This window comes from Nothoprocta perdicaria, unplaced genomic scaffold (assembly GCF_003342845.1).
Source record: "Nothoprocta perdicaria isolate Ctin4 unplaced genomic scaffold, notPer1 scaffold_9, whole genome shotgun sequence".
NCBI lineage: Eukaryota > Metazoa > Chordata > Aves > Tinamiformes > Tinamidae > Nothoprocta > Nothoprocta perdicaria.
The window spans coordinates 553,948-567,893 of NW_020456198.1; the positions used below are offsets into that span (position 1 = coordinate 553,948).

The 13,946-nt window shown below is 37.7% G+C and overlaps 1 protein-coding gene across 1 annotated transcript in view; it reads left to right on the forward strand.

Annotated features, from left to right (window-relative positions):
* CNTN3 (contactin 3) overlaps positions 1-13,946 on the forward strand; it is a 75,580-nt gene that overhangs the window by 17,064 nt on the left and 44,570 nt on the right. The window lies entirely within an intron of this gene.

Consider the following 13,946-nt stretch of genomic DNA (forward strand, 5'->3'; position numbering starts at 1 on the left):
TGTTTGACTTCGGTCATAAAAGTTACGTTGAGTATTGCTGCCATTCTGCTGTTGTGGACTAGATGAGTGCACGGTGCGGTGGATCGAGGGCTGGCTGGATGGCAGAGCTCAGAGGGTGGTGATAAATGGGGCAGAGTCCAGTTGGAGGCCTGTGGCCAGTGGTGTCCCCCAGGGGTCAGTGCTGGGCCCAGTGCTGTTCAACTTGTTCATCAATGACCTGGACGAGGGCATGGAGCACACCCTGAGCAAATTTGCAGATGACACCAAGCTGGGCGGAGTGGCCGACACTCCGGAGGGCTGTGCTGCCATCCAGAGGGACCTGGACAGGCTGGAGAGTTGGGCAGAGAGGAACCTCATGAGGTTCAATAAGGATAAGTGCAGGGTCCTGCACCTGGGGAGGAATAACCCCAAGCATCAGTACAGATTAGGGGTCGACCTGCTGGAAAGCACCTCCACGGAGAGGGACCTGGGAGTCCTGGTTGACACTAAGTTAACCATGAGTGAGCAGTGTGCCCTCGTGGCCAAGAAGGCCAATGGGATCCTGGCCTGCATCAGGAGGAGTGTTGCCAGCAGGTCAAGGGAGGTGATTCTGCCCCTCTACTCAGCTCTGGTGAGGCTGCACCTGGAGTATTGTGTTCAGTTCTGGGCTCCTCAGTATAAGAAGGACGTGGAGCTTCTTGAGAGGGTCCAGAGACAAGCAACAAGGTTGATTAAGGGAATGGAACACCTCTTGTACGAGGAGAGGCTGAGTGAACTGGGCCTGTTTTCTCTGGGGAAGAGAAGGCTGAGAGGGGATATGATTAATATGTATAAGTTCAGGAAGGGAGAATGCAGGGAGGAAGGGGACAAGCTGTTTTCACTGGTGGCCAGCGATAGGACGAGGGGTAATGGCCACAAGCTGGAGCACAGGAAGTTTTGTCTCCAGGTGAGGAGCAACTTCTTTACTGTGAGGGTGACAGAGCAGTGGAACAGGCTGCCCAGGGAGCTTGTGGAGTCTCCTTCTCTGGAGGTCTTCAAAACCTGCCTGGATGACACCCTGTGCCACATGCTCTAGGTGTGCCTGCTTGAGCAGGAAGGTTGGACTAGATGATCTCTAGAGGTCCCTTCCAACCTTAAATATTCTGTGATTCTGCCATGGTTTGTTTTCATTTGATATTACCATAGGATCTCATAAAGATTCTATTTGCAGATGAAGAAAACTATTTGCCTTTGTATCAGGAGACTTTAAAATTATTGTAGTATCAGATATCTGAGTTTACTGCAAATTCATTCCATCGTATGCTGCCTATCTTTATGCCTTTGTTATGTACTGTGACCAGATATTTAAACCTTTTTCTTTGTCACCACTTCCTAGTGAATAGGAGATTTTGACTTCTAGTCATAAGCTAATCTGTATAGGGACATTTATATTATACATAAATATAAAATGAATAATATTTATATTTTTATAGCAGAATTTACTGGAGAACACCATGGAATGTAGTGTTTTCAAGTATACCTTTTGGAGAGAAGTTTAAATAAAAATAGCACCTTTTAGGTTTGTTTGAACTTGCATTTTAAATATTGTATGTTACTGAGGAATACTTAAAAGTATCTTGAGAAATTTGAATGACTTTGAAATGCAGAAGTGGCTGGCTGCCTCCTGCTTGGGCTCATTCAGCCCCAATCAGAGATGTAAGCTTTTGGGTATAGGATATGGAATCACATAAACATCTTACCTTTTGTGAAGTGGGTTCACTTTTTGCTATGAAGCAGTGTAAATCTTGCCTCTGGCTCCCTGCAGCAATGTTTGTTTTTAATACAGCTATAGCATACTTGTGCATTGCAAGCTTTACTGTGTTTTGGGCTTAGCAATGGTGCAAAACTGATGCCGATAAGTTTTTGGGGCTTGCTTTTATTTTCTCAGTATATCACCAAGAAGATGAATGGCAGCAGACGGTGGTGGCACTGCCTTCCCTTTGAGTGATGTGAGGAAATAAACTGTTTCCTTTGTCATGATCTTCTTTTTATTAGCTGTAAACCTAACAAAAAGGCTGTTGCTGACTTGCTGGAGCATCACTATGTTCACTGGATTTATAAGAATTGATATTTAGATGGTGGTCATCCAAAATATTTACTACTTGGAGTATAGAAAGTGTGGTGGCACTACTAACCTTTTTTCAAAGAGAGACCTTTAAAACTACCTCATCCAGTTCCACTGTGTGTTCCAAACCAAAGGAAACCTCCTTGCTTTTAAAGCAGCTGCTACTTGTTTTTCTGTCTCATTAAAGCTGAATCCTCGCTTGCAAACTAGTGCTCTGTCAGCATGACAAAAGCTGTTCTTATCTTCATTAATTAAGCTTCTTCCGGTATTTATGATAACTGAATAGTTCTGAAGTAGCTGATTATACTACCCTCTGAAGTATGTATTTTTGGCCCCTGTTGGGGAGGAGGAAAAAAAAGACCCAGAAAAGAGGAGCGATCTCAGCTAGTGTGTAATAATTCCTCAACTTTGGGGCAGTACTTTTAATCTTCTATTTATTACTGTTAAAATATATCTACTAGTGCTCATCTGTTTGTGAAGGCTAGAGATCAGCAGATGAGCTATATTGTGACTCTGCTATGATGGAGGCCATAGGAAAGGTACCGTAATGTGAAAAGTCTTTGGTTCCGTGGTGCAATTGCACACCTATATAAGCCATTGAGAAGCTCAGTATACTGAAAAAAGATAACATGGTTGTGAATGAGAGTTGAAAAGTGAGTGAAAGTATGTTGAGGATGAAATCTGAAGCTGAATATCTACTTAATTAAAAGACACAACAGAACTGAGAAAAAATACACTATATTTTAAAACCCTCCTGGAAGAAACTGTGGTCTTATTTCTTTTTTTGTTCTTGAAGCATTTATTTTGAATGTAATAATTGACTTAGCAGATGTTTGCCTCTTGGACAAAAGCCCTTTTTGATTGATTGTATGTTTGTTGTAATTAACCTTCTAATTTCTTGTTTAACAGGTGGGATAATCTTAGTTTTTATAGCTTTTCCAGTACAAGTTGTATATCTCTCTAGTGAGACTTCAGGGTTCAATATTCATTGGGGATTGGAACAATTTTCTCATGTTTTTTGGGGTGAAGGGGTGCAAAAATTGCACAAGATTCTGAAGTAAATGCTTAACTCCAAACTTGCTTTTATACGTGTTTGAAAATTTAAATAAAGATCCATTTATATTCTTGTATGATTAGCATGATCAGAGCTTACTGATGCTAAAATGAAGCAATCTTCATAGTTAAAAAATATTATCAAGATATAGCTATTTAGTGTATTGTAATGTTCTCTTCCTTTCCGGCTTGAACTAACAATTGCAACTTTGTCAACTGCTTAGCAGTCCTGTTACAAGATGGAAAACATTTTGAGTACCTACATTTTGGCTGGAATGTAGATATTTTTCTAGACAAGCACTACTTGCTATCTTGGGAGAGAAAGCAGAGTGTTATTTAACATGGTATGTAAGGGAGTGTTTGCACTTGTTTATCCTTTACTCATCCCTAAAACTTGAGGGTCAAGTGCTCAGGGATTGTGAGCTGGGCAGAGGAGCATTTGCAAGTAGAAATAATTTTATTTGAACTAATTAAATATTCCAACTATTTTAATAGAGGGAGAATCTAGTGGCTTAGTAAATGAGGGAGCTATGGGGTAACTCTAAGTACTAGTGAGGCAAGGAACTCCTTATACTTAAGCTAATTGGATGCCTCTCTACAGTGTAAAATATGGAAGCAGAAAAGTCCAGTGCCAACAGCCCAGGCTGTGATTAAGGAGATCCGGGTTCTAACCTTGTCTTTGCTGGTGTGACCTTATACAGGTGTCTAATCAGTTTGTAGTGTGAGGAAAGTGTAATGACACTTGAAAGTTTGTATAGTCTGTATGTTCTACACGAGAAGAATTCTAAAATTGAAATGGCTTTGATTCCTATTGCTGTTAATCTCTCCCCACGTCATCTTGCAGCAGCACTTTAAAGAATTGTTGTGTATACTCTTTGTTCACCTTAGATCTTTACATAGAGCTGAAATGCAGATAAGAATTGGTCTAATCTTTTATGTCGTTAAGTTGGGGTGTCTTTTCAGCTAATTTATTCCAGATTAACTTTTGTTGTTTTTATTACTGAGAGATACATTGTGAACTGAGCCTTTTAATGTTGCATGATGTTGCTCTCTTTGGGTTCACACTGTAGAGAAATCATGTGACATTTTTAATGAGTCAGAGCAGCTCTGGGGATATGTAATGAAAGCAGTTATCTTTCCCCACATTTTTGATTGTGTCCTTTGTCAACATTAGATACATATCGCTGCACTGACTGAAAAACAGAACAAACTCATTTATTTTCATGTTATTTTTTTTCTGCTGCTGGAGTGAGATTTTAGCCAGCTTTGGTAAGAAACTGTGTTTTAGATAAACCACCAACATAATGATGGCTTCTCTGAGAGAGAGAGGGTGGTGTGACAGTTTTTTGCCTTTAAAATTTTTACAAAAGACCTCTATTTTCTGCAACTATGAAAAAAATAATCTAAATATATGTAGACTTTAGCTTAAGAACATAGAATTCTGTCTTTTTTAATATATATAAAAGATTCACTTCAAGTATTATAATAGTAAGCAACAAGTAATATCTTCATATTGCTTAAACTTTTTTCTTTGTATTAAATCTTAGCAAGAAGTATTCTTCAAATAAAATAGAAAGAAAAAATGCAATCTATGTAGATGTAAATGAAGGAGAGAAAGCAGTTGTTACAGATCATAACTTTATCTATTCAGGTGACAGTTTCAATCCTATTTGAGTTCTCTCCAGTTGTCAGCTTTTTTATTTTCGATTAAGTAACTTTTACATCTTCCCATGGCAACCCTATTTTTTAATTGATATAAATCTGTTTGTCTCATTATTCATGTCATGTCTTTGAAAGAATGTGAAAGAGGGGAGTATGGTGAGGATGGAATAGACTTTCCTGACATAGATAATAAAGGAAAGAATATTTTTGGATATATGACCAAAACTATTTTTATCCATGTAGAAGACGTGTATTTTTTAGTTTCTTCATGAGAATCAAATGTTCCCTCTCCTTTGGTAGGTTGACAAAACCCTTTCCGAAGGCTTGAGGACTGGGCTATCCACAGACCAAAACCAAATCCTCCTGAACTGGAGGGAGGATCTGTGAATCTTCTATATCCCAGGGATATGGCCCCAAATCAGAATGCAAGCATCCTTATACAAAATGTTTCACATAATGTTACTTGTGTCTGTTTTGATTTTTAAGGTATTAAATGAGGTTGATTTATCTCAACAAATCTTTTTCCTGTTGAATATTTCACTTGATTGGGCTTCCATAATATAAACTTCTGAACTGGAGAGCCATGGATCTTGCCCTAGTTAATTAGTGTGCTAATGCAGTGTTGGTACAGATGCTAAGAAAGAATGATCTCCTAAATTTTGTCTGGATTTTTGTCTGCTGCCTGTTCATTCAGGTGTTCTTGTTTGTCCATCACCTTTTGTTCGCACTAGAATCCTAGGGAGAACAGTGTCCCTGTCACTGTCCCATGTCTTCAGACTTTATAGTGGTGGCTAAGGAATGGACTATTTATGCAGCGTAACTTGTTAGCACCCTTGGATTTCACAGGCATTATTACTAGGTGTCACATATTTCTAAGTGCTGAAATGTTCACAGTTATTTTCAGTTAAAATATTAGTATTCTTTGGAGCTAGTTTGTAACTCCCTATGATACATTATTGTATGAGGAGACTGGTCTAAAGCCAGTTGCATCTGATAGGTATGTTTGGTAGAAATTTAACCCTAACTACAAAAACCTATGCAAAAGAAACTACAAAATGTTTGTTCAAAAAATGGCATGCAACAAGTTCATTTGCCTTGCCTAGAGCTGTGACTTACTGAATTATACTAACACTAAATCATTGTATAAATATATAGTAAATCTTAAGTAATACACAGCTGCAACACAACTTCAGATTTAGAAGGGGTTGAGAATCTCTGTTATGAATTTCTTTACTCAGGTGCCTTTTTACTTCATGTGTTACTGCTGCTGGGCTATCCAGTTTGTTTCTAGATGTTGATTAGGAGTAGAGCTACTTGCTAAACTAAGTGAATATTAAAAGTAATGGCATCTGGAGTGCTGTTGCACCCTTTATTTTTTGCGTTGATAATGCAGTTACATAAATGTTCCCAACAGTACAGTAGTGAATGGTAACAGTGCAGACTATGGATTGTACATAATGTCATTTAATAGGCAAGGAAAATTAGTACTTGGAAGATGCAAAACTACTTGGTTTTTATCTCTTTCTGTTATTACCTCTCAGAGCCCTGTGCAGTGAGAGACCTTCATTCTCTTTTATGAAACTGTATCTTTTCAGCTATTGGCTTTTTACAAATTGTAGTTAACAATATATTTTTGAGGCTTATACCACTCTACATGGAAAAACTTGGTTTACACTGGAGATTAGTCTGCACATAATACATCTGTCACTTGGAGTATCTGTTCAGATATCAACAAAAAGACTTGAGGCCCCACTGTGTTTTCGGTGTTTCTGCTTATGTATGTGTTTCAATCTATTAAACTTTCTTCAGTAGTGCTGGGATTATATTTCTTTGTAGAAACAGAGCAGAAGAACACATCTGTATTTTTTTATTAATCTATGCAGTTTGCTCAGGTGTAATCCCTTGCTCAGCCACATTTATTCACCTATGGAAGGATGTGCACATTGGTACATGATGGTATATTAAAGGTTTTCCACAGCCTACCACAGCTGTCATCTTGACCCTTCCATAAGCTAAGTCTTCCATGTAATTTTGCTTTCATTTAAGTGTAATGCCATTAAAGCACAGGCAGATGGAATGCAATTCTCTGTAGATGTTGTCATATTCTTTTCTGTTCTGTGGAGATTAATGTGCTCAAATCATCCATGTATTTTCTTTTTCATTCTCTGATGCTACAAGAACAGCAAAAAGAGAAAAAAAAGTGCACTGAATAATGCATTAGCAGTAGCTTTGAGGAGTAAACTAGAAAGAACTCACTAGTTGGGCAGAAGCCCTCTTGCTTTTCCTGCACCATTGCTTGCTCTTCCTCGGCTGTGTTCAGACCCTTCCTAATCCTTACGAGCAGAGCTGTGTGTGTCTCCCTTGGTTCACAGCTACTGAGAGCTGTACTTAGCAGCCCTCCCTCCTTGGTGGAGGGGGGGATGGAGGGATACATGTGGGTTGTGTTGGTGTGTGTTTGTTTCTTTTTTTTGATCATGTTAAGATTTCAATTAATGACAACATCAAGGCATCATCCAATTTGATTCCAATTAGCTTTTCCTTCAAAGGACAATTGGTATTATCTTTAACATTCTACAAGAACTAGAGTCAAGGACAGTGCCATGAAAGTTATGCTACTGTGCAAGTGCTAAATGGATGTATTTTTTTCTAATTGCTGTGGAAATGAACAATTCAATCTACACAAAAATGTCTAAATCATATTTAGGTGTTAACATTGCATTAAGTAGTCTCAAGCAATTGCCTATAAAGCTCTTTCCTATGTATATTCATTTACAAACAGATACCATGAAAACAAATCAACAAACCAAGAAAAAAACACACAAACGTAACAAAGCCCATGCCACTCAGGACTTTCTAGGGGTGTTTGCTTTCTCATAGCACTCTGCATGGATAACCTTGTTATCACTTCCTTTACTGAAATCAAAAGAATGGAAAGAACCAAAGAATTTTAAGCGATGGGCTACAACTGGTATCTAGGGCTATCTGTTCTAAATACATGCACTAAAGAAGGCAGCTATCACATTGTCTAGTGCAGTTATTCTTTATGACCTTACATTCCTTGCAATTTCTGGTGGTTTTTCTTTTTCCTAGTACTTATTCAGTAAAAAGAATCAATATATGTTCTAATATCTTATCTGGTAATCAAGATAATCAAATAAGTCAGTAGTTTATTGGGTTTCTTCTCACAAAGCCTAGTTCTACAATGCCACTGCTTCTTGTCTTTTCTCATGGGATTTTTCCCCCATAAGTGTTTTTCATGTTTTGTCAGTTGTCTTGTAGGCTTTCTTACTTACTCGGGTGCCTAAGATGTGTATGGTTGGGTGCTTTTGGTTATTGATATCTAATTTTAACCATTTGTCTTTTGTACTTCCTTATTGAACCTAAAGGTACTTCTGGGCCTGCAGTGCTGACTCTGGGTAAGGGTAAAACACAAATGAGTGCCACTTCTTGTCATGGCACTGTTTAAAAGCCACTATGAGTCGTGGCTGTTTTCAGTGAAAAGCAAGGCACTTGAGCACACTGTGGTACTGCACACTGAATTATCTAGATTTGTTACTATATAAGATGTCAAAGTAAATCAAGTCAGTGATTTTTTTCTCACAAATCATTGCATTGTGTAATGAATTTAATTTATTCCAAGTCATGCTTGCAAGATTCTCCTCCTCTTCCACAAGCAATGGAGTACCATATAGCAATTCATTTTGAGCTGAATCAAATCCAATTTTATCTTCTATTTACCTCTGTGTTTAATTGCATAACCATCACTATTTATGATTTTGTAAATCAAAACATAGAATTTATTTTCCACATGAATATTAAATTACTATTTTTAAGGTATCTGCATTTTATCTGGGTCAAAACAATGATTAATATTGAAAGGAATTTAGTAGCCAGGCTGAAGCTCTGGCTTATATGCTAAAGAGACTGAGAAAAGGATTCTGATTTTGTTAGAGGATGTGATGGGCAGAAGTGCATGATGAACAGCACATAAAATGTTGGCTTTGTCACAGGCCGCAGATCTCTCCCTTATACCTTTCAGCTGTAATCAGGCTGATAGAGTTTAGTGTGTGTATGTCTGTAGCTAGGAGGAACAGTTCTTTGTTGGGATAAAAGGTAATATTTGTAGTACTTGAAATGTTGGAAAATAGGTTGTGAAGTAAGTCACTTGGATCTTCCTCAGCTTGAAGTTTAGAAGGAACTGTTAGTTCTTCTGTTTTGACTGCATATTGCAATCCAGTTTTAATTCAAACTCTTGTTTGAAGCTGTTGTCTAGCAGCAAGATTACTGCTGTCTCCTAAAGTGTCCAGCTCTGCTTAGAGTTCGTATGTCTCAGATATTCCCCCTCAATGTCTTACTGCAGTGGTAACCTGCCTGACCAGCCCTGGTAGCTGTTGCAGAGTCTGAGCTGCTCTTGCAGGTTACTTTTTGTTTCCTTTAGTGGTCTGTATCAGCTGTCCTCTGAATTATCTCTCTTACTGACTCCTGCAAAGCTGGTGGTGGGATGATGCAAGTGGAAGATAAACTTGCTTACGGTGGAAACATTTTACCTGAGAGAAATAGAGCTGTTGCAGAGTGCCTAGGTCTTGCTGTGTGTGATAGAGTAACTGCAATGATCTCTGTTCATGAGTTTTTCTTAATTGGCATACCAGAAATATAAGCCATTTCTCAACCAAAAAAAAAAAAAAAAAAAAAAACTGTAGTGTTCAGTCCCTGCTAAAGCATGTCTTGGGTGCAAAAAAAATCTGTTATCTTCCACAGCAAACTAGAGACTACAGAGTAAAATGTTTGTGCAAGTATGTTAACTTAGGACCATATGGTGGTGCTTTTTTGTTTTTGTTTTGTTTTGAAGGGCTGCTTGCTCAAAAGATGGCAATGTGGCTTAATTGTATGATATTTGTCACTTTACTTTCTTCAATGTTCAGTATCATTCTGTATCCCATAGAGTACACGATGTTGTACTTAGTGATCAAGTTGCACTGTGTGTGGGTGTGTTTCTGTAATGTGAACTTGGCAACTTTTTATTCCTCTAAACTTACCTGAACTGTTAGTACTATTAGTATTGTGTTGAGTAAAATTCTTTCTCCTGCCTGTACTTTCCAATGGAAAGCACTAACCATACTTGTCAGCTTGCTGCTAGTGATATCCCAGCAAGAAATGCTCTTTGAGTTCCTGTCCCCTGAAATCTCCAAGGAAAGTAACTACAGACCATCTGCTTTAGGAACTGTAAAGCAAATGAACAAATTATATTATGATTTGCTTTGATGTACTACTGCATACCTATTAAGCTACAGCTTTAGTGATGCTGTATAGTACCCTGATAGAAATAGATTGTTTTTTATCTGTCCTGGACTTCTGAGCTTGTCAATGCAATGTAATCCTAGCTAGTCACCAAAGAGATATATAGTCATAAGTGTTTGCAGCAGTCTTCCAGAATCACTCTTATGCTGTTGGGACATCTTTGTACTCTGCTTGATATTACAGCAGTTGTAGTGAAGCATGTGAGGAAGAGTGTTATACTCCTACTTGAGAAATGTGAGATTTGGGCAGTATAGAGGCAATTTTCAGGGCATTAAGTCTGAGTTACTTTGTCAGATGTGAAAATTCACTTACCTCTTTCTAAAAATACAGCTAATAAAATAGCTGTCCCTTCTAACTGCCCTATTAACCAGACAAGTAAGAGGCTATGCAAATGTCTGAATGTTGCTCTTAGAGTGATTGGTAGCAAAACAGAGGCAGAAGTGAAATGCAAAGTTTTGGTTTCTTAGAATTAATATGTAAATATTCACCTATTCCAACCATACTGAATAAAACTCTGTAGTTGTAGTTGTCATTTGTCTCACTTCAAGTTGATAACTTTTCATATAAATGATTTCAGTAAGCCCCTGGACGTTTATTCATCTAATCATTTGTTTCATTATTTGAATTAAATGATTTGATACCCCGTGTGTGTTGTTGTTTTAGGTTGACAAATAGGATATTAAAGAATATTACCAAAAAAATCTGTATGAAGAAAAAGTTTCAGACCTAAGTGTGTAGAAATCAATTTAATGTCCCCTATTCCTTGAACTGGGACTAAGATAAAATTTTAGTTAATGTTCAATACAAAAAACTTTCTGCGTCTCGCACAAACTCAGCTGGTTGCGTGTTCAGTTTAACGTTGCTGGGAAGGAAGGCAGAGTCTAGTCCCTGTGCCGTGGCAGAGCTGGCTTGCGGGAGCGTTGCCCACATGCCCATTTCCTGTCTCGCGAGTTTTCACGTTTCCTGTGAAAACTCGGTGCCAACTTTTTCAGGATTTTCAAATTAGTTGTAATAGTTAACTGTGGCTAATGGTATTCAAAGGATGTTCCTTATTTTTGCAGCATTACACAAACTCGGGCAGTTCCCTGTTGTTTTTAACTCAGGTATGTCAAATATTTTCATGATCTCAGAATGTAAGATTCCTATGCTGCCTAATAATTTAGTGTATGTTTTTCTTACATGTGCAGCAACAGCTGTAGTAAGACATCTGTTGATAGGATATTTTGTCATCTCCTGTATCTGCTATTTGTCATCTTTACATCTGTTATAGTCCACATGGCCCTAATGAAAACAGTGTGGCTCTTAGCCAGGTGCTCCCTACCCAGTGAGGTGCTGAAAATGATGCATCTGGGTTACTCATATCCTGGCAATCTTCTGGTGACAACCCAGCTCTGTTCTATAGGATATGTGGGAGAATACGTTCACCTCTCCAAAGAAGGGTTACCATCTTTGGAAAGATGAGTGAAGTCCATAGCAAAAAAAACTCCTGTTGTCCTCAGCATGTTGTCAGTTCTTCAGAAGTGCATTGCCTACAAAGTCTTTTCTGAGGAATTCTATCTTAGAAACTGTCATTTATAAAAACCTCCAGGTAATTAGACCCAGATCTGGCAAAGCATTCAGCCATCTGTTTAACTATTAAAATGTGAATAGCTTAGTGTTCTTCCAACATTAAACTTGCCTTTTAATCGTAAGCCATTAGAGTGATAGAGGTTCTAGTAGAATATTGTTAGGACCTTCTTACAGGTTGTTTTAAGAAGGCTTTGGCGGGGATGAGAACTGCAGTGCATCTGAGGGCTCAGCTGTAGGATTACTTGCTTGAGCAAACATTGCTCCCTTCTGAGATGTTTCTTAAATTATAGCACTGAACAAAGCAATTCAAGTATTTGCTTTGAGTGAAAGGTAATTCCCAGGTAATATGAACTTCAAGATGACATTTTTGGAAACATTAATTAGTTTTTTTCTTCAAAATGAGTTTTTATTGCAATGTTCATTTCTTGTATTTTTCAGATGTTTTCTTTTTAATAATGATGTTCTAATAAATAGACAACTTTCAGAGATATGTCTGTCTCCTCCAGAAGTCATTATTGCCAACACTGTTGGCAAGGTAATGCTGTTATGTTATGGCTCTGTCTGTTATTCTGTTATCTTTCTTAATTTTAAGAGCTGGGAAGTTGATACTTTGTAATGACAACTAGCTCTGAACAGGTTAACTTTGTTAACTTTTTTTAATAACAGCTAGTACTTGATTAGATGATGACTTGAGTCCATTCAGAATTAGATATTCAAAGTTAATATTTAACAGTTAATATTTGGTTGTCTGGCTCGGGTACTTGAGCATCTTAACTGTAATTTTTTCAAGATTATACATTAAGTGTATATATAATAAGACTTCTTCAAAATAGCAGACTTTATTTGTTGTTTCTGTGTGTGTTCTATCATATTAAGATATTTCTGTGGGATAAATGCTTCTCTTTTCAGAAAAACAAATCAACCTGAAAAAGAAAATCTTTTCTTTCTTTGCTCACCTCTTAAAATATTTTACTTCTGGTTTTCTGGGAACTTAATGTTCCTTAGCAATGACTTCACTTAATAGCCAGTTTTGTTAGAAGATTCAGCACTCCTCATTTGTATTATTACTTTTAGGAGACCAGCTTTTATAAAAAGAAGTAAAAGAAAACAAACAATCTCTCTTGCTGCTCCACAGAACAGGACTTGTTTTGGCTTCTGTAATTCTCTGAATATGCTAATGAAACCCCAGAAAATAAGATCAGAATATTGTATATGAGCAAGGCATACTTTCTAAGGTCAGAGGTCTGGACTTCATTGGCCAATACTTTTTAATATAGCATTTTCATAAAAACTTACATTTTCCATTTACCATTTTCAAAGCACTATATAAAGTCTCTTATATGAAGAAACTATATCTACATAAAATATATTTATAAATGAATTAAATGATATATCTGCAGCTGTGTGATTAGTCTGGAATTTAACCAGTTCTGCAAGGTAGAATGGAGAGCTCCCTGCTAATTAATGGAAAACTGTTCTTTCATTGTATTAATGTTCATGTTCTTTGTTTCTCATGGATTTTGCTTTGCTTATTCCCCTGGGACAATCATCTTTATCTGTAATCAATGATTAACAACTTCTGCAGTGTAAGTTGCAGCAGGTCAAACTGTGGAGCTCTGACAGGGCACAGCTGGGTACCTGCAGCCCAGCAAAACGCTGCCTGCCTGCGTGTCCCAGGTCGTGGCACCTTCCTTCTACTAGCACCTTGTCGAGGACAGTGCAGAGACCAGGCTTTAAAGTATGTTTGCAATAAACGAGTATGTTTGCAGTAAATAAATTTGGAAAGCAGTGATAATATAGATATCTTAATTACTAGAAGAATTGAGTGCGAGTGGAAGCATAGGCAGCTGATATGTGTATTATACAGAAAGTCTCAGAAAACTGGAAAGAGTCCTTCAGAATCCTCCTATGTGCTTTAAGCAGCATGTGAGGATGATTACAAAAACATAGCTATACGAGCTGATTTCCGATGTGTTTAAGGTTGATGCTACATGGTCAGTACTGGTGAAATCAGTCCAGCTGTGGAACAGCTGATCAAATGAGTCTGTAGCAAGGTATTGATGCAAGACAGACAGCTTTGTACATGTAGGAGACCCTCAAGAGCTCATAGGTGTTTCCCCTCTCTTTCTTCTAATTACACAATTTTTCTTAACAGAGCAGTAAATAGTGAGGCAATAAATGTTTTTAATGAAACACTGACTGTCTAATCTACTGTAGATCTGATGGGAATGGCTGTTACTTTTTAATATTAAAAATATCTTTATTTAGGGGAAATTGTTAC